General features: G+C 36.3%; 1 non-coding gene across 1 annotated transcript; it reads right to left on the reverse strand.

Moving 5' to 3' along the window:
- Window positions 1–1847: 1847 nt before the first annotated feature.
- On the reverse strand, window positions 1848–2032 carry LOC111726280. Its single transcript, XR_002774089.1, has one exon. It is a non-coding gene; the product is annotated as a U2 spliceosomal RNA (small nuclear RNA).
- Between the last annotated feature and the right edge of the window lie 17148 nt (window positions 2033–19180).

Raw genomic sequence — 19180 nt, forward strand, 5'->3', positions numbered from 1 at the left:
ACACTTTGTTTCAGCTGCCCACAAAACCACTGTCAAGAAAATGCTCAGTGACCTTTAAAATCCTACCTTTCAATTACCCCATCAGAAGGACCAAAAGAAAATTGACTTCTAATGAACCACAAATAAGATCAATAAACCATCAAAAGTTAGATCCCAAGACAACCCCTCATCAAATTTTATTTTCTTCATCTTCCTCAAAGGAACCATGCCTTGAAGTTCTCCATCTGCTAATGAACTCCTAGGGCTTGTGTCCCTGTACTACATCCGATTAGCAATGCAGATAATTAGCATTTCCAGAATGGCAGTGAGTTTGGCAGCTGCAGAGGTTGGCCTATGCCATCCATCATCCATTCCCAAGGGAGGAAGTCACCTCATTGAAGTAGTCTAATTATGGCCATCTGTCCAAACGGTATGGTGGCTGAGGATTAATCCAGCCAACACAGAAAGTTCCAGGCTTTAAGAAAGCGCAGAGTTTTGGGAAGTAGTTACCTGGATGTGTGCCTCACGTGTTGCAAAGAGCTCCTCATTCTTCACCACTCCCTGTGATTGATGAGGTGGTTGCACACCTACCCGCTGTCTCAGTCTTCTCTCCTGAGAGTCGCCATCTTTCGCTCAAGGCACTTTTAATAATACCCACAGTAGCATCTTGTTTTGACTCTAGTGAGCTTTTGAAATTTTTCCTATATTCTGAAGATCAAGAACCAGTAGGCATTTCTATAATGCAGCCTGTCATTGTGTGTTGTTTCACCACACACATCTAAAGCAGATTCCAATTTGAGTTAGTATCATTGAAGCTTAAATATAAACAGAAATAGAATGAAGTGGAATAAAAAAATTCCAAATATCTAGTACTTGACTTTAGAATGTTGTAGTATCTGACTATTCTTTACTGTCCGTACCTGCCTGTGCTCTTACTCTGTAAACAGATGGACTATTTTGATCCAAATCTTGACGGCATATCATTTTATCAGTAAATAGCTTGTCTTTATAAGAAAATAAGATTTTTACATTAAAAAAGCATAAAATATCAAATAAATGTTCATATTTTCAGAATTTTCATACCTTTCTCTCTCTGCCTCTCTCTGTCTTCTCCATTCTCAACTACACTGTCTTTCTTCATTTGACTAGTTCAAACCAGAAGTCAAATGGTGTGAACACACTGCCTTTGGTTGTTATATCACCAAAATTTCTTATAATTTATCATTTCCTCTTTCCTCTATCTTAGAATAGTTTATCACATTTCCTTTTTTCCCCCTCTGCATGCAGCTCCCAGCATCTTCTTATTCTGAAATGACAGGCAGGATTTAATTTCATCATAAGTAGTGTTTCAGTAAGGAGACCGTAGCTTTACTGAGATCACCTAATATTAGTAAGGATGTCTCATATACCAAAGGGATAGCTTCATTTCTTCTAATTTATTTCCATATGCCAAAAATATAGCTTTATTCCTTCTAATTTATTCAAAGGGTCTCAAACAAAGCAAATTTTGGGGAGAACCAAGATGACTACAAGCATGGAGAAGAGTGGGAGTTACAGCATCAGGAAGGCGCAAAAGCTTATGCAGATCTTCCACTCTTGTTTGCTCGGTGTTAGGTGATCTAACTGTATTAGAATTATGTGGATCATTACAAAAATTTTGAGATACAGGAAAATCAGGAAACATAAATCCTCATGAACAGAAACAAATGATGCCCTTCCAGCAACACCAGTAAGCTGAGCAAGTTGAAACTTGCATGGGAGATTCAGAAAGGATGCTGTCATATGTGTTTCATGGAAATGAAATTAGGGACCACAACATAGTCTGTCTCAAAACTTTCATAGTGACTTATGTATGTATCATTTTAGAAAAAGATTTGACCCTGGTGAAAGTTCCAAAATTGCCTCTGGTAGAACACAGTTTCATGCAAAACTTATCATGCAGAAAGGCTCCAGTTGCACAAATATCTAGATTTCCATTGATTTTTCTAACTATATTTTGAACTGATAAAAACAGACACTATGCTTGATCTTAGCCAAAAGGCCAAGAAGTGATCTCTAACTATATTTTGATAATAGCCACCAGTGAGGTAACAAGAGCCAGATCTTATGGGAATTTCTTTATTAACAGTTTATTTTTTATTATCTTATTATTTTTTATTTTTTTTGGCCGGGGCTGGGTTTGAACCCACCACCTCCAGCATATGAGGCCAGCACCCTACCCTTCTGGGCCACAGGTGCTGCCCAGGAATTTCTTCTGGCCATTGAAGATCAAGGTTTATTATCTGAGACAGGTGGTAAACTATTGGAGAACCCTCATTTATGGTATAATGTCATCTGATATATGTTTTAAAAGGTTGATTCCGGCTGTTTGTAAGAGAATAGATGTAGGGAGACAAGAACGAAAGGTAGAAGACCACGAGAGACCATTTCTTACTAGAGAAAAGTCAGAGTGTCTGGGCATTTGATGGAGGCCTAGGAAACCATTGTTCAAACTTCATCACTTTTACAAGGAGAGAAAGCAATACCCCTTGAGGTAAAAGTGGTTTGGCCACTTTAAGAGCCCCCAATAGAAAAAGTTCAGTCTTCAAATATATGGTGTAAAATATAGTTCTAAATACTTTCAACAGAAAACACTTGCATTAATTTTTTGACTAAAATACCTTATGAAGTCTTGATTCTCAGATTTCAAATATTCTGACCTATGTATGACATATAAGTTCCTCACCAAAGAGCTGGTGATTAACGATAAGTACCAATAATGGTTACTGGGTGGAGAGCAGAGAATTAGATGGGAAACTCCTCTTTGTCTTCTGATTGCCCAACCAAATTCTTTTCATATTCTTTCCCAGTAAGAAACCACCTATCTAAGCCCAGAGTCCTCACATCCTTTGTAAAGTCCTATAAAACTTATTGCATATGCCACCATGTGAATCTGACATGGAATTTTTTTCCTCAGGTTTGCCTACTCCATTGAAATGTTAAACTCATGAAAATCATAAGGTATTGTTTTCTCTTAATACATAATAAAATTTAAATGCAGGGAAGTGAAGACTTTGCTAACAAATAATGGTACAACATGTACAGAGCATTTTTTTGCACAAATATTAGGTTGAACCAAATGAAATTGCCAGTGTTCAGATTTTTTGACCTACAAAATGTCAGTTTTAAATGGCTCCATCCATTACAAATCTCATGCTCCTTCCACTCCACTTTCTGGAAGATAGGAGATATTAAATGCCTTTTTGTTCTCCCATGGCATTCATCATCTTTCAGACATGGACTTAGTCATCACTGTCACTGTGGAGCCTTTATGATCTGTTGTAATCTTTATTGTAATGCAAATGTCTAATGGGCATACATATATAGCCCATTAGACTATGATATATATATATATATATATATATATGGATGTATATATATATTATATATACATCCATTAAGCTATGAATATCTTAAAGGCAGAGATGACCTGTTATTTTACTTGTATTACTAGGAATCAGTGTAGTGACCAGCCAGAGTTGATGCTCCCAAATTCTCTTAACAAATCTCGTGATAAAACAGGAATGATATTTATTGGAGCAGCCATGCTCATTTGTTTACATATTGTATATGGCTGCACTCTGACATTTGATGTCGCTTGTTTCCTGTGAGCCTCCAGCCAGCTTTCTCCACATCTGGACTATCTGGTGGATTTAGAGGAACAGAAATAAAAATAATATGAATAAAAAAAAACAGGAATGATAAGCAGTTTTTAATATAATTTTTATTTCAAAATATTAAGGGGGTACAAGTGTTCATGATACATGGATAATATGTACAATTCTGAAGTCATGGCTCTCAGTGTGCCTGTCACCAGAATAGTGTATATTGCACCAACCAGATACGTTTTTATCCCTTGCTCTGCTCCCTTCTTGGTGTCCAGCATCTTTTATACTACCCTATGACCGTGTGCACCCATAGTTTTGACTTTACTTACTAGTGAGAACATGTAGTGTTTGTTTTTCCTTTGTTTGGGTATTTAGAATAATGTTCTCTGGTTCTATCCACATTGCTGGAAACAATGATATTTCATTCCTTTTTATGTCTGAGTAGTGCTCCATGGTACATATACACTACATTTTCTTTCTCCACTTATCAGCTGATGGTCTTTTAGGTTGATTCACATCTTTGCAAATGTGGGTAATTGTGCAACAATAAACATTCAGGTACAAGTGTTTTTTTCCTTTGGGTAGATACAAACTAGTGGGCTTGTTGGATCAAATGGTAGGCCTACTTTTAGTTCTTTGAGGAATCTCTACACTTTTTTCTTTTTTTTTTATTTTTTAATTTTTTATTATTACATTAATACAAACATGGGGTACCGTGTAGTGTTTTCATACACATTTTGAAATACTTTCATCAAACTGGTTCACATAAATTTCATGTCATTTGCATAGTCATTGTGTCAAAACATTTACATTCTAGTTCTAGAAAAGATCATTTGTACCCTTGTTAGACAGAAATATAGGTGATCTTTCCGGTTACCCTCCCACCACCCAGCCACCCTTCTCCCCTCCCCTTCCCAACCCCCTCCCCATATTCTTGGGCGAGAATTAAGTTGTTTCTTTCATTTGAGAAGTATATATTAGTTTCATAGAAGGGCTGTGTACATGTGACACTTTGCTAAGAAGAACATTTTCCAGTTCCATCCATGTAAACATGAAGGAGGTAAAGTCTTCGTTTTTCTTTAGGGCTGCATAGTATTCCATGGTGTACATATACCACAGTTTATTGACCCATTCATGGATTGATGGGCACTTGGGCTTCTTCCATGACCTGGCAATTATGAATTGGGCTGCAATAAACATTCTGATACAAATATCTTTATTGTAATGTGATTTTTTATCTTCTGGGTATATACCTAATAGTGGAATTGTAGGATCAAATGGCAGGTCTATTTTTAGTTCTCTAAGTGTTCTCCAGATGTCTTTCCAAAAGGAACGTATTAAATTGCATTCCCACCAGCAATGTAGAAGAGTTCCCTTTTCTCCACATCCACACCAGCAACTCTGGTTTTGGGATTTTGTGATATGGGCTAATCTTACTGGAGTTAGGTTGTATAAATGTACATTGTCAAAACAGAGTATAAAAATTCAGGCCAACAATTATAGTTTTTGATTTTTTAATAATGGCCATTCTTATAGGGGTACAGTTATATTTCATTTTGTTTTTGATTTGCATTTCCCTGATAAATACATGATTTTTTCATGTCTGTTGGCCATTTATATATCTTCTTTTGAAAAAACTCTGTTCATGTCTTTTGCCCAATTTTCAATGAGGTTATTTGTTTTTCCTTACTGATTTGCTTGAGTTCTTAGTAGATTCTGAATATTAGCCCTTTGTTGAATGTAAAATTTGTGCATATTTTCTCCCATTCTGTATGTTGGCTATTTATTTCCTTTGCTGTGCAAAAACTTTTTAGTTTAATTAGGTCCCATTTATTTTGTTGTTATATTTTTCCTTGGTGTCTTAGTAATAAATTCTTTGCTTAGGCTGATGTTTAGAAGCGTTTTTCTCATGTTTCTTCCAGAATTTGTATGGTTTTAGATCTTATGTTTAACTCACTCTTAATTTTTGTAAGTGATGACAGTGGCATTTCTGTGCCATTCTTCTGTACATGGTAAACAATTTTCCTAGCACCATTTATTGAACAGTGGACCTTTCCCCAGTGTATGTTTTTGGTTGCATCATGAAAAATCACTTGGCCATTTCTAGATGGGTTTATTTCCTTTGATCTATGCCTCTATCTTTAGTCAAGTACCATGATGTTTTAGTTACTTATAGCATATTTCAACGCCTTATAACACAATTAGATGTCAGATAATGTGATGCCTCCAAGTTTTTTCTTTTTGCTTAAGAGTGCTTCAGTGATTCAGGCTCTTTTTTGATTCCATATGAAATTTAAGATTATTTTGTCTAGGTCTGTGAAAAATACTGTTGGCATTTTGACGGTAATTACACTGATTCTATAAATCAGTTTGGGCAGTTTATGGCAATTTTAACAATGTCATTCTTCCAATCTATGAGAATAAGATGTTTTCCCATCTATTTGTGGTTATCTATGATGTCTTTCATCAGTGTATTTTTAGTTCTCTTTATAAAGCTCCTTCATCTCCTTGTTTATGTACATTCCCAGGTATTTTATTTTTGGTAGCAATTATAAATTTTATTGTGTTCATAATTTGCCTCTCAAATTGATTGTTACTAGTACATAGAAATGTTACTGACTTATGCACATTAAATATGTAACCTGAGTCTTTGCTAAATTTGTTTATCAATTCTAGGAGCCTTTTGGCAGAGTAATTCCTGTTTTCTAGATACAAGTTCATATTGTCAGCAAAGAGGACTACTTAGATTTCTTCTTTCTGCATTTGGATGCTTTTCATTTCTTTTTTTTTTTGCCCAATTGCTGTGATGGGGTGTCCAACCTGTGGTCAATGGGACACATGCAGATTATTTGAGAACTGTATTGCTTATCTATGGCATCAGATATCACAAAATATGCATGGACCTTTTCTTTTCCTCATCAGCTTTCGTTTGTATTTGTGTATTTAATATGAGGCTCAAGTGTATGGCAGAAAAGAAAAAGGGTTGAACACCTCTGGTAGGACTTCCAGTAATATGTTGATTAGAAATGGTGACGGTGGGAACCCTTGTCTCATTCCAGGTCTTGAGGGAATGCTTTCAAGTCTTTCCCATTGAGTATGGTACTGGTCGTGGGCTGTCTTATATAGTTTTTATTACTTGAGGTATGTTCTCTATGTCTAGTTTTTTGATGGTTTTTATCATGAAGGGGTGCTGGATTTTATTGAATGCTTTTTCTGCATCTATGGAGATGATCATAGGATTTTGTTTTACTTCTGTTTAAGTACTGATCACATTCATTGATTTGCATATGTTGAGCCATCCCTGCATCCCTCTGATGATTATGGTGGAGTATTTCTTTTTTTTTTTATTTCTTACAGCATAAGTGTGTACATTAAAGCAATCATGGGGTACAGTGTGCTGTTTTCATATACATTTTGAAATACTCTCATCAAACTGGTTAACCTAACCTTCCTGTCATTTTCTTAGTTATTGAGTTAAAACCTTCATACTCTGTTTTTAGAAAGATTCACTTGTACCCTTGTAAGATAAACCATAGAGGTGAATGCAAATCAAAACTACTTTGAGGTACTACCTACCCCAGTAAGATTAGCCCATATCACAAAATCCCAAAACCAGAGATGTTGGCGTGGATGTGGAGAAAAGGGAACACTTCTACACTGCTGGTGGGAATGTAAATTAATTCATTCCTTTTGGAAAGACATCTGGAGAACACTGAGAGAACTAAAAATAGACCTGCCATTTGATCCTGCAATTCCTTTATTATGTATATATCCAGAAGACCAAAAATCGAATTACAACAAAGATATTTGTATCAGAATGTTAATTGCAGCCCAATCCATAATTACTGGGTCATAGAAGAAGCCCAAATGCCCATCGACCCACAAATGGATCAATAAATTGTGGTACATGTACACCATGGACTACTATGCAGCCCTAAAGAAGGGTGGAGTATTTCTTGATGTGTTGTTAAATTCAGTTTGCTACTATTTTGTTGAAGATATTTGCATCTATATTCACAAGGGATATTGGTCTGAAGTTTCCTTTTTTTGTGTGTCCTTTCCTGGCTTTGGCGTCAAGATGATCCCAGCTTTGTGAAAAGGGTTCCCTCTTCTCAATGTCATTTAACAGTTTCAGTAGAATGGATGACAATTCTGCCTTGTAGGTCTGTTACAGTTTGGGTGTGAATCTGTCTGGGCTGGGGCTCTTTTTGTTTGTTTGAAGACATTTCATTATTGTTTTAATCTCATTACTTGCTGTTGGTCTGTTTAAGACTTCTATGTGTTCCTGACTCAGGCTTGGGAACATATGTGTTTTCAAGAATTTATCCATTTCATTTAGGTTTTCTAGTTTTTGTACATAGAGGTTTCATTATAGTCACAGGTAATCTTTTATATTTTTGTGATTTCAGTTCAATATTGCATGTTTCATATCTGATAGAGCTTATATGAGTCCTTTCTCTTCTATTTCTGGTTAATCTAGCTATTGATTTTGTTTATTTTTCTAAGAATCCTTTGTATTTGTTGTTGTTGTTACTTTGAACTTAATTATTTACTTTTCTTTTATTAGCTTTGGGTTTGGTTTATTCTTTTAGCTTCTCAATATGGAACATTAGGGTTTTTTTTTTTTGTTGTTGTTGTTTGTTTTTTGTTGCGACCCGTTGGGCTTCTATGGCCCTGGTCTTGGTTAGCGCAGGAAGGAACCAGGTGAGAGGCAGATTAGAAGTACAAGCTTGTGGAAGGCTAGCCCTTACTTTCTGAGTAGCCCTGAGCAACCTCCGCACCAGCCTTTTATTGAGCCAGAACACAGGTGAAGGGAGTAATTAACAATGACTACGTGCTGAGGGCACGGGCTCCTTCTCCACGAGGAACTCCTGTGGAGGAATGGCCCAAAGTCCACACCTCAGCTGCAAATCATCTTACTCGGATGTCATCTGGCTCTTGGCATCTCCTACAGTTTGTTTCTTTACTTTTGGTATTTTGAAGATTGTGTCCTTTCTTTCTTTGCTTTTGGTATTTTGATGACTGGGTTTTTTTTGTTTTTTTTGTTTTTTTTTTGACAGTCTCACTCTGTTGCCTAAACTATAGTGCCATGATGTCACAGCTCACAGCAACCTCAAACTCTTGGGCTCAAGTGATCCTCTTACCTCAGCCTCCTGAGTAGCTGGGACTACAGGTGCCCACCACAATACTCAGCTAATTTTTCTACTTTTAGTAGAGATAGAGGTCTTGTTCTTTCTTGCTCAGGCTGGTCTCAAACTCCTGAACTCACACGATCCATCCACCTCGGGCTCCCAGAGGGCCAGATTATAAGCATGAACCACTACAATGAACTACAATAGGTTGTTAATTTGTGATCTGTCTTTTTGGTACAAACAGTTCAGGCCATGAATTTTCCCCCTTAGAACTGCTGTCACAGTATCCCATAGACTTTAGAAGCTTGTGTCATCTTTGTCATTCAATTCAAAAATATTTTTTATTTTTGTCTGGATTTCAAAGAAACTGTTTTGACAATAGGCTCTAAATTCAAACTCCTTGTATTTAGATGTGGATTCAACACACTCCTTGAGTTTAGATGTGGAAACTGCTTTGACAAAAGGCTCTGAAGTCAGATTCCTTGTGTTTAGATGAGTATCCTATGAGAGTTGGGAGTAACTGCTTAAACTTGAAATGCTTCAGCCCCCTCGTTTGTGAAACAGTACTTATCTCATAGAAATGTAGTGTTAATTCAATGTATTATTGTTTACAACAGGACTGGCATATAATAAGTGCCATATGGGTGTTATATATGTTAGATATTATATTTTAATAATTTATTGGTGAATTATGATTCACTATGTGTCTGTGTCTTGTGATAGTGGTGGTAGTGATGGTGGTAGAAGGGTGTTCTCACCAGGACTTTTAGAATTTTTCAGTATTACTTTTCCAGCCTATTTCCTGGAGAATATGGCATCTGGTTGAATAAAGAGATGATTTTTAAAAAATGTTTCATTACTATTGGTATATAATAATGTATTTATAGGACACATGTGATGTTTTAATATAGGCATTTTTGTGAATTAATCAAAACATGGTAATGGGGTATACATCACTTCAGACATTTATTATTTCTTTGTGTTAGGAATATTCCATTTGTACTTTTGATCAAACATCATGGCTTATTGTTAATAATAGTCACTTTGTTGTGCTACAAATTATTGTTCATCCCATCTAATTACATATTTGTACTCATTATCCAATCCAATTTTATCCTCCATTCCTTGCTACTCTTCACATTCTCTGATAACCATCATTCTACTCTGTCTTTATGAGATCAATTCTCATAAAGAGAATTCTCTCTGTTCTTAATGTTTATCTCCCACATATGATTCAGAACATGTGAAATTTGTCTTTCTGTGCTTGGCTATTCTCCAGTTCCATCCATGTTATTACAAATGTCAGGACTTTATTCTTGTTGTGGCTATATACTATTCTATTGTGTATATGTACCACAATTTGTTAATCTATTCATCCATTTGTGGACACTTAGGTTGATTCTAAATCTTTACTATTATGAACAGTGCTGCAATAAACATGGGAGTGTAGATATCTTTTTGAGATGCTGATTTCCCATCTTTTGGATATATACCCAGGAGCAAGATTTCTGGGTCATATGGTAGTTTTATTTTTAGTTTCTTGAGGAACCTTCATACTATTCTCCATAGTGGTTACAGTCATTTACATTCCCAATAACAGTGTTGGAGGGTTCCATTTTCTCTACATTCTTACCAGCATTCATTATGACCTGCCTTTTTGATAAAAAGCCCTTTTAACTGGGGCAAGATGTTACCCACAGATCTCATTGCAATTTTAATTTTCTTTCTCTGATAACTAATGATGTTGAGAATTTTTTCATATACCTATTGGTCATTTGTATGTTTCTGTTTTAAAGAAATGTCTATTCAGATCTTTGCCCATTTTAAAGTTATATTATTTGATTTATTTTCCTATTGAGCTGTTGGAGTTCCTGATACGTTCTACTTATTAATCCACTGTGAGATGGGTAGCTTGCAAATACTTTCTCCCATTCTGTGGTTTGTCTCTTCACTTTGTTGGCTGTTTCCTTTGCTGCATAGAAGCTTTCTAGCTTGATGTGATCCCAATCTGTCCAATTTCTCTTTGGTTGCCTATATTTTAGATGTATTTTCACAAGAAGTCCTTGCCCTGATGAATGTCCTGAAGTGTTTACCCTATGTTTTCTTGTGTAAGATTATAAAGCTTAACAAATATCACCACTAAGTTTAAGAATTCTCCTGAATACTCCCCTCTAGAAGTTTGAAGATCTCTTCTTGGTTATTACTATAATGTATTTCTGCTTTCAGAAATGATAGACTAAAGTTTTATTTTCCCAGATGGAAGCAAACTGCTTTTTGGCTTCTCTACTTGAGTGGCAACCAGTGTAACCCTGGGTTTCTGGTTGAAATTCCAAAGTGGAGATTCCTAAGCCAACAGTTGGAAGGGAAAACATTTATTATCTATCCTATTTGTGCCAACAAGGAAGAAGGATGAAAAATTTCGATGTATGTATGAGGTCAGACAATTAAGTTCATAAACTCATTATTATAGAAAAAGTGCTACATACCTCATTCCTGAATATCATCACTGTGGTCACCTTCAAAGTACTCCCTGCTAAAAGCTATGCACCAATGCCAGCACCTAGTTTACCCTCCTATGCAACCTTGGAACTCTTTTCACTGGAATGGTCATTAGGAAGTCTGACAATTATATTCACAGACTTTTCCTAGAACTAGGAAAAATGCTTTGAAGGGTGGTCTAGGTGTTGGCATCAGCACATAGCTTCATAAGGGGAATACTTTTAAGTTGACTGTAGTGATATTCATTCACTAGTGATGCATGTAGCACTTTTTCCAGAAGGAGTTTAAGAAATTATTGTCTGATCTCATATACCTGAACATTCTGACCAGCTCAGGGATTTTCTTTCATAATGGATATAATTATAAAAACAATGATTATAAAATTTTAGTATATTAAATAAAGCTTTTCACAATGTGTGTATGTATGTGAGGGTGTGTGTGTGTGTGCTAATCAGAGTGGTAGGAGCATTACTGAATAGTAAGATCAAGCAAATATGAGTGATGAAAAAACCTCTATTTGCTTATGAAATTAATTCAATAATTGGTTATAGCAGAGAATTGCATAAAGATTTTTCTTTTGCATGAAACTTTATATTTGCCTCAAATTCAATAGAGGGAAGGAGTTTGATTTAAAAGAAATATGGGAATATATTTTTTCATGACTGGATAATATGATTCTGGTAAAGTAAATGCCTCTGAGAGAAACCACAGACTGCAAAAAGCACCTCTGCATTGTATTCTTTAGTTCAGGGCGAACTTTTGCAGAGACAAAGAATAGCAAGAAAGAAGAGATGGGGACTACTTATTGAGAGTGAAAATCAATCTGTGGTTCATTAACAAAATGCAAGTCATCCTGAAATATAAATTGATGGGTAGTTTAAATAGCAAGAAATCTGACAGTATATATGTGAAAAGAACTTGTGAGAAGTTTAGAGAGGATCCAAGTATCAGTCTTAGCACTAAAAGATGGATGGAATAAAACTTTTCAGTTAAAGGCAGAAGAAGGGGAGTGATTTTTCTAATGATATGCTAAACCAATATATCTCACCTTAATCCACATTATAGCCTTTTGCTTTGTTATCATGCATGTATTACACATGGCAAAATGAATTGTGTTAGGTAAATTGTCCTAATGCAAGGACCAGATTCAAGTCTAGGTTAACATCTAATGTCAATGATTTTTTTGAAGTTTGGAAAGAGTCAATGTTTCCTAAATATACAGAGCAATACTTTGGAGAAAAGGCTAAATAATGTGCTGAACAGAGAAAATTTTATCATGTCTGAAGCATCACTTTCAATCTTTTAGGTAGTTAATTATGAATGGCTGTCCTGGAAAGTATGACAAGGCCTCCACTGCCCATCTTAATTCTATCTAGAGTGATCATTAACATCTGGGGAGGAGGGACCACCCTACCTATCTACCAATCAGAACTTAGCATGCCAATGGCTAAAAGAAAACAGAAAACTCTCTATCTTAGCAACAGGTACAAAAGAGTCCTAAAGGTGACTTGGAACAGCATTAAGACTAATTATCATCTTATTATCATAAATCTAAATTGTAGTCCACAGGCTTCCCCATTGGCTTTCAGAGAGGCTCATAGGACATCCACATGTACAGTAAGACTCTGGTTCTAAGGTGACCTCTGAATCACCAGACCTGAGTGGTATAAAAGAGGACTGCTGGACATGACCAACGTCTTTTCCCTGTCATGACAGTGGGGACCAATTTGCTGTCTATGATGCACATATCTTGCTCTGCAAGCCGATATTTTGCACTTACTCTGTAAACCTAACTTTCTGGCCCTCTATGAACTTTATTTCACACTTGCTTTACTTTGGGGTGTCTGGTCATTTTTTGGCTAAGAGAACTCCAAGTTACTAACCCAAGTAACTGCCTGAAACCCTCACATTTTCGGATGCAGGCAGCTTCCTTGAATCCCTACAAAATCCATTTAAATTGTTTGTAAATCTAAAAGCTTTTTATTTTTGCTTTACATATCAAAGAACAAAAGTAAATTTGTTTACCAACATTTACAATATTATAACTCACTAGTTGTTAAATAAATTAATTATGACATGCTGGAACTTCGTAGGAATTTAAATTATACAATTATATGTGTGTGTATAAACATTAGTCTTTATGTATCTATGTGTACATAATGCAGAGAATATTTTCACTAAATGTAGATGTGATGGAGATGGCAACATTGACGTTTCCTCCAATCCTGCTTTGTTTATCCTAAAACATTAGGAACTTGTTCCTTTGAAAACAACTTCAGATAGTTTTTCAAATCAGACTTTCCAGAAGGCCCTGATATTAAAAACAAAACAACACACCCAAACTACAAAAATATCGAGAGAAAATGGTAGATTTTTAGTCTTTCAGGAAGGCAAACTATCACTAATACTGTCATTAATGTTTGCTCAGACATTTTTAAGGAGATGGCGCTATCAGAGGTCTGACCCAAACAAGGAAGCCTGAGCATAATTTTAAATGAAAATTTAAAATTTAAAGCCTGGCCCTGAGTCAGGGCGCAGCTTAACAGAAGCTAAAGTTAGGATCGATGAGTAAGTTACAGGACATGAATACTGGAGGTCTTAAAAGAAGTTGAACAAAATAGGTTGAGATCAAGAATGTGGTTGTGGGGACACTGGTAAAATACACCTTAGTGCAAGCTATGGGTTAGATGGTTCAGCATGAAGGCCCACTCGCTCTATACTTGTGACTTCTTAGGGAGCTTGAGGCCAATGGAATCATGATAGACTTGACCCTGAGTGATATTTTATCATTCTCATCTTTCTCATGTGAATCTTCTTAAAGACTATCTACTAAAGACACATTTCTATTTCAAAACTTAGCAACATACTGCCTAGCTGTAACTTTCCTCCCAATTCCTGTCCTACTAAATCATTTTTGAGAGCTAATTATGTTGAGTGCCATTTTCAACTGCTACTTCAGAAGATAAGGTGCATGCCTGCACACTGTGCACTGACTGCTGTGCACATCTGTGCCTGATATCAATCTGTAGGGATTTTGAAAATTAGCAGCCCTTTAATGGCAATACAGGGTTATAAGCAAAGGCATGTATTGTTAATTGATCTTTGGTTTTACACATACTGCCTAGACAGCAATTGAAAATGCAAAGTAAGAAAATTTGGACACATTCTTTTAACAGACTAGCCACCCCTGCCAGCATAGATGTGGAAGTGAAAAATGGAGAGTGGAAATAAGTAACCGAGGAAATGTTACTTACTCCTGATTCTGTCTCTTTAAAACTTTACCCCCCTTTTTTGGAAACTGAAATCTGCAACCCTGCCTTGGGCAGTGGTCTTCAGGGGTAAGGGAGTGTTTTTTTGTTCTTTGCACTACATAAGGTAAGCCTGGAGGCCAGAGCTCAATGACAGGCAGAAGGGCTGCAGGGGGCTTCCCAGGCTGGCTGAGGTTAAGGTTTGTGTCCTGCAGAGAAGAGACAGAATCACTGTGGTTGAATGACAATAGACTCTCCTTTTTAAAAGTTCTCTGTTTCTGCTTGTGTCCAGGAAAATGTTTATTTTGCTGCCATTTTTCCTCCTTTGCCAGCAAAGTAATAAGTTTCTCCTTTCATTTTCTTCTGATGCGGCCTTGAGAAGGATGAGTGCTGAGAAATCAGTACATTCCCTTTTGGTTTTGAAAATATCACACACACCCCCCAGAGATAGAAAGGTACAACTGTAAAAATTCATACCTTAAAAAGAAAATGTGTGATTTTTCTAAAAAAATTATACATTCATATTTATAAAGGATGCACCATGTTGATATAAAATGTAAATCCATTTATATTATTAAGAAAATAGGTTAACAGAATTTCCTACCAATCTTGAGGTGCTTGGCATGAGGATAAAACAAAATGAAATCTTGATTGGAATGACCATATCTGGATGTTTGAAGGCACAAAATAAATCCAACTTTTTCTTCCTTAACAGGTTACCAGAAATACACTCTTTTCCTAAATACTTTCTGTTTTATATTCTGGATCTTAGGTCCTTGGAATCTGAGATCTATGCCTAAGGGACAGAAACTGCCTTGAAGAAATATGTTTGTGACTGAGTCTTATCAGAGTATAAATGACACAACTGTTTCCCAGCAAGCACAGATACCATATAGTCAACTGTAGCCTGGAGGGTTGAAGAAATTGACAGGTTTTATTATTTGTTCAAATGGATCTTTAATACTTTTAAGATAGTAAGAGAAGGCAGAAGATTGGTAGTTAGAAACACCCCAGGAATCCAGCTAAACTGAGTTTCAGGAGTGTGCTTTGAATTCTCTGGCACTGCAGTACTACAGAGATGAATAGAGAATGAGCACAGAACAGATACTTAGGAGTCCTGAGTATGCTGGTTTGTCTTGTGCCTTGCAAATGTAATTTAACTCAGTATTAACATAACAAACATGGTATGGAAGCTAAGGCAGTATGCTATAGGGATGAATGAAAAGGAAGATGATATAAAAGGGTAGGCAAGCTAAAGAGGAAGCAGCCAATAGTCCTCCTGGGAGATTTGTGACCTTACAGTAGGGGCTGATAAACATTTTCTACAAAGAACCAGATAGTAAATATCTTGGGCTTAGCAACTACTCAATTCTACCTTTGTAGCAGGAAAAGTCACCACAGATAATATATCAAGGAATGGGCCTGGTTTTGTTCCAACAGTACTTTATTTGTGGTGATAGTAAAGGAGTGAGGGAAAATTTGCCCTTTTCCCCCTCAAATTAGCTGAAAGATCAGCTCACAATCAAGGCAGATTAATAAGAGAAGGGTTTATTTACCACGCACATGGGATGAATCTCAGAATGATTATCCAGTATCCCAATGAAGGCCAGATGTTTTTATGCCTGTCTTTCTGGAGGGGGCAGGATGAGGAGTACAGGTAATTCTGTTCAGGGGTGACAGATGGTTCTAAAGGGATGAATGGATGGGAGAAACAGATTGATGTGTAAATAATTCTCTTCGTGGATTAAATTAACCCGACAGGTGTAATATTTAAGTTATCCGGGCCAGGTTTGGTTGCATTATTAACCATTTTTCTTGCAATATACTGATATAACAGGAGAGGAAGGGAGGTCAGTTGCCCCCTTTGCTCTCTTGATCAGTCAGTTTGGTTTATACATGGAAAACATGCTCCATTGCTTGGTTGATTGCAAGGGGTCTGCAATTCAAAATAATCTTTATATCAAGAAACTTTGGGGTGAACTTTCCTGAGCCTCCTTTAATTGATATTTGAATTTTATATCATTTGGACGTATTACAAAATATTTTCTTTTTGTTTCAAGGATTAAAATACAGTAGAACCTCTGTAAGTTGGCCACCCAAGGGACTGTAACAAACTGGTCAACATTCAGAGGTAGTCACCATGTGGAACTAGGTTACCACATGTACTGTATATACATGTGGTACATCTCTGGTCTATGAAAATTTGATCAACTTAAGGAGATGGTCAAATGTGGAGTTTCTACTGTATATGATATCCATTTCAGATTGAACAAAAGCAAGCATTGGGCTGGATTTGTCCTGGGCATCATATAAGTTTGCTGGACCTTGTGTTAGGGCCCTGTGCTGGCACTGTGACTTCACATTTCTACATGGGTACAGAACAGGGACATCAAAATATCCACAAATTCTCTCTGATTACTATGATTTTTAATACTCACTTTCTTTGGATGGCTGTTTATATTCTTGATGTGATAACCTCCAAATTTAGAAACCCAGACACTAAAAGATCTGACAAATGAAAGAGAATTGCAGATCATTTTTCCATTAAATGTTTGAAGAATAAATAAAACAACTGTGATTGGCACCTTGTAGATTAAAAAACCAACTGCTTTTTCCTACAAAATAAAGAGATTAACACATATGTCAGAGAAGCTTGACATTTCTGATGTGGAAAAATGCCAAAGATGTCAATAAGACCAATTAATTTACTTCTCTTTTAGCTTTGTGGCAAGTCACTTAACTCATCTGTCATTGTGCAGGCAAATCTGCATTCTACTGTTCTGGGCTGGGATGGTATTAAATATTGCCACTATTTCATTTACTCTTATAACACTGACAGGTAAACAAAACAACACAAAGGCTAAATAAAAGTCATTTCTGCCAGGTGAGTTTATAGTTCAGTGATCTAGAAACTAAAGGGGATTATTTTGTATTTTTCATCTAGTTTGCTTGGAGATTTTTGTTCAGTACTAGTTATAAATGTAATAGGCATGTGTATACAGGGTCTGACAACTAAGTCATGAGCTAGCCACCACACATTTACATTGGTAACACTATTCAAAAGTCCAGTAAGTTTTCATAACTTTGGTACATCAGTGTCTCACAGTTCTGTTCCTGTCAGTGTGTGCTGGTGTCTTGCTGAATGGTGTTACTTACTGTGTGCTGTCACAAGAATATCAGAGCTTGGATTAGAGCAATGAACAAACATTAAATTTCTTGTTAAACTTGGGAAGAGTGAAAGCGAAATCGGGGACCTGTTGATTTAAATTTAAGGGGATAATGCCATGAAGAAAACAGCAGTGTACAAATGGATTGAACATTTTTCTGAAGGGAGAGAAAGCATCACTAAGAAAGAGAGGTCAGGGTAGCCAATAATGAACAGAACTGATGAAAACACTGTAAAAATTTGTCAAATTGTGTGACAAAATTGTCAGCTGACTGTGAGAAGAATAGCCAACTAAGTAAACATCAATAGAGAAATAGGAAAATCTTCACTGATAACCTTGTCTAACATCTCATGGTTCTTGCATTATGACAATGCACCAGCTCACACAGTGCCATCTGTGAGGGAGTTTTTAGCCAGGAAACAAATTACTGTATTGGAACACCCTCCCTACTCACATGATGTGTCTCCTCAATGACTTTTTTCTTTACATAAAGATAAAGGAAAAATGGAAAGGAAGACATTTTGATTACATTTGGGACATCAAGGGTACCACAATGACAGCTCTGATGGTTATTCCAGAAAAAGAGTTCCAAAGTTGCTCTGAAGGTTGGACCAGGCACTGGCATCAGTGCATAGCTTCACAAGGGGAGTGCTTCAAAGGTGACCACAGAGATAGTCACCAGTGAAGTATGTAGCACTTTTTCTATGATGAATCCATGAACTTAATCATCAGACCTCATATAAAAATGATTGTAGGTTCTAAGATGTCTATTCAGCCAGGTTGAACAATGAGAAACATCCTTGTCACTTATAATATCCTTTACATGAAAAGATGACCTATGAGAAGTCCTCCCCCATCCTGGAGGGTGCAGGGCTTCACAACACTGAATACAAGGTCTATGTTTCATAAGAGAATCAGGTTAGGAGTTGTCTCTGAAGGCCAATTAGAGGTATTGTAAATATTATAAATAAAGCACTCAGACCAATAAGACATACTGGAAATCCCAGAAAAAGCTGTGCATCATCATGGTCACCCAAATATCACTTGATAATTTCTATTGTATTTGGCACAGAGACGGGTAAGAATGTATACACAAATGAATGAACAGAGAGAAGATGAAATTTAATTATCTTTGGAATTATTTAAGTACTATATGTGTCTTGTGACCATTTGAACTGATTTTCATCAGGGACACATGAAGATACCCTATACATGTTGTAGAATGAAATCAAAGAAAGGAACAGATTTTGAACACTTTGACCAAAGAATTTCTACACCACATTTAATTATACTATGTACACTATACTTCATCAAGACATTTTCACCCAAAGTATGTTAAGGATTTTCTTTTTTTGGGGGGGGGATTTAATTAATTAATTAATTAATTATTTATTTATTTTTTATTGAATGGTCACTATGTACATTAATGCACTTCTGGGGTACAGTGTGGGGTTTTCACATGCAATCTGAAATACTTCCATCAAACTGGTCAACACAGCTTTCATGTC

This window comes from Otolemur garnettii, unplaced genomic scaffold (genome assembly GCF_000181295.1).
Source record: "Otolemur garnettii isolate 467f Iridium unplaced genomic scaffold, OtoGar3 scaffold00059, whole genome shotgun sequence".
Classification (NCBI taxonomy): domain Eukaryota; kingdom Metazoa; phylum Chordata; class Mammalia; order Primates; family Galagidae; genus Otolemur; species Otolemur garnettii.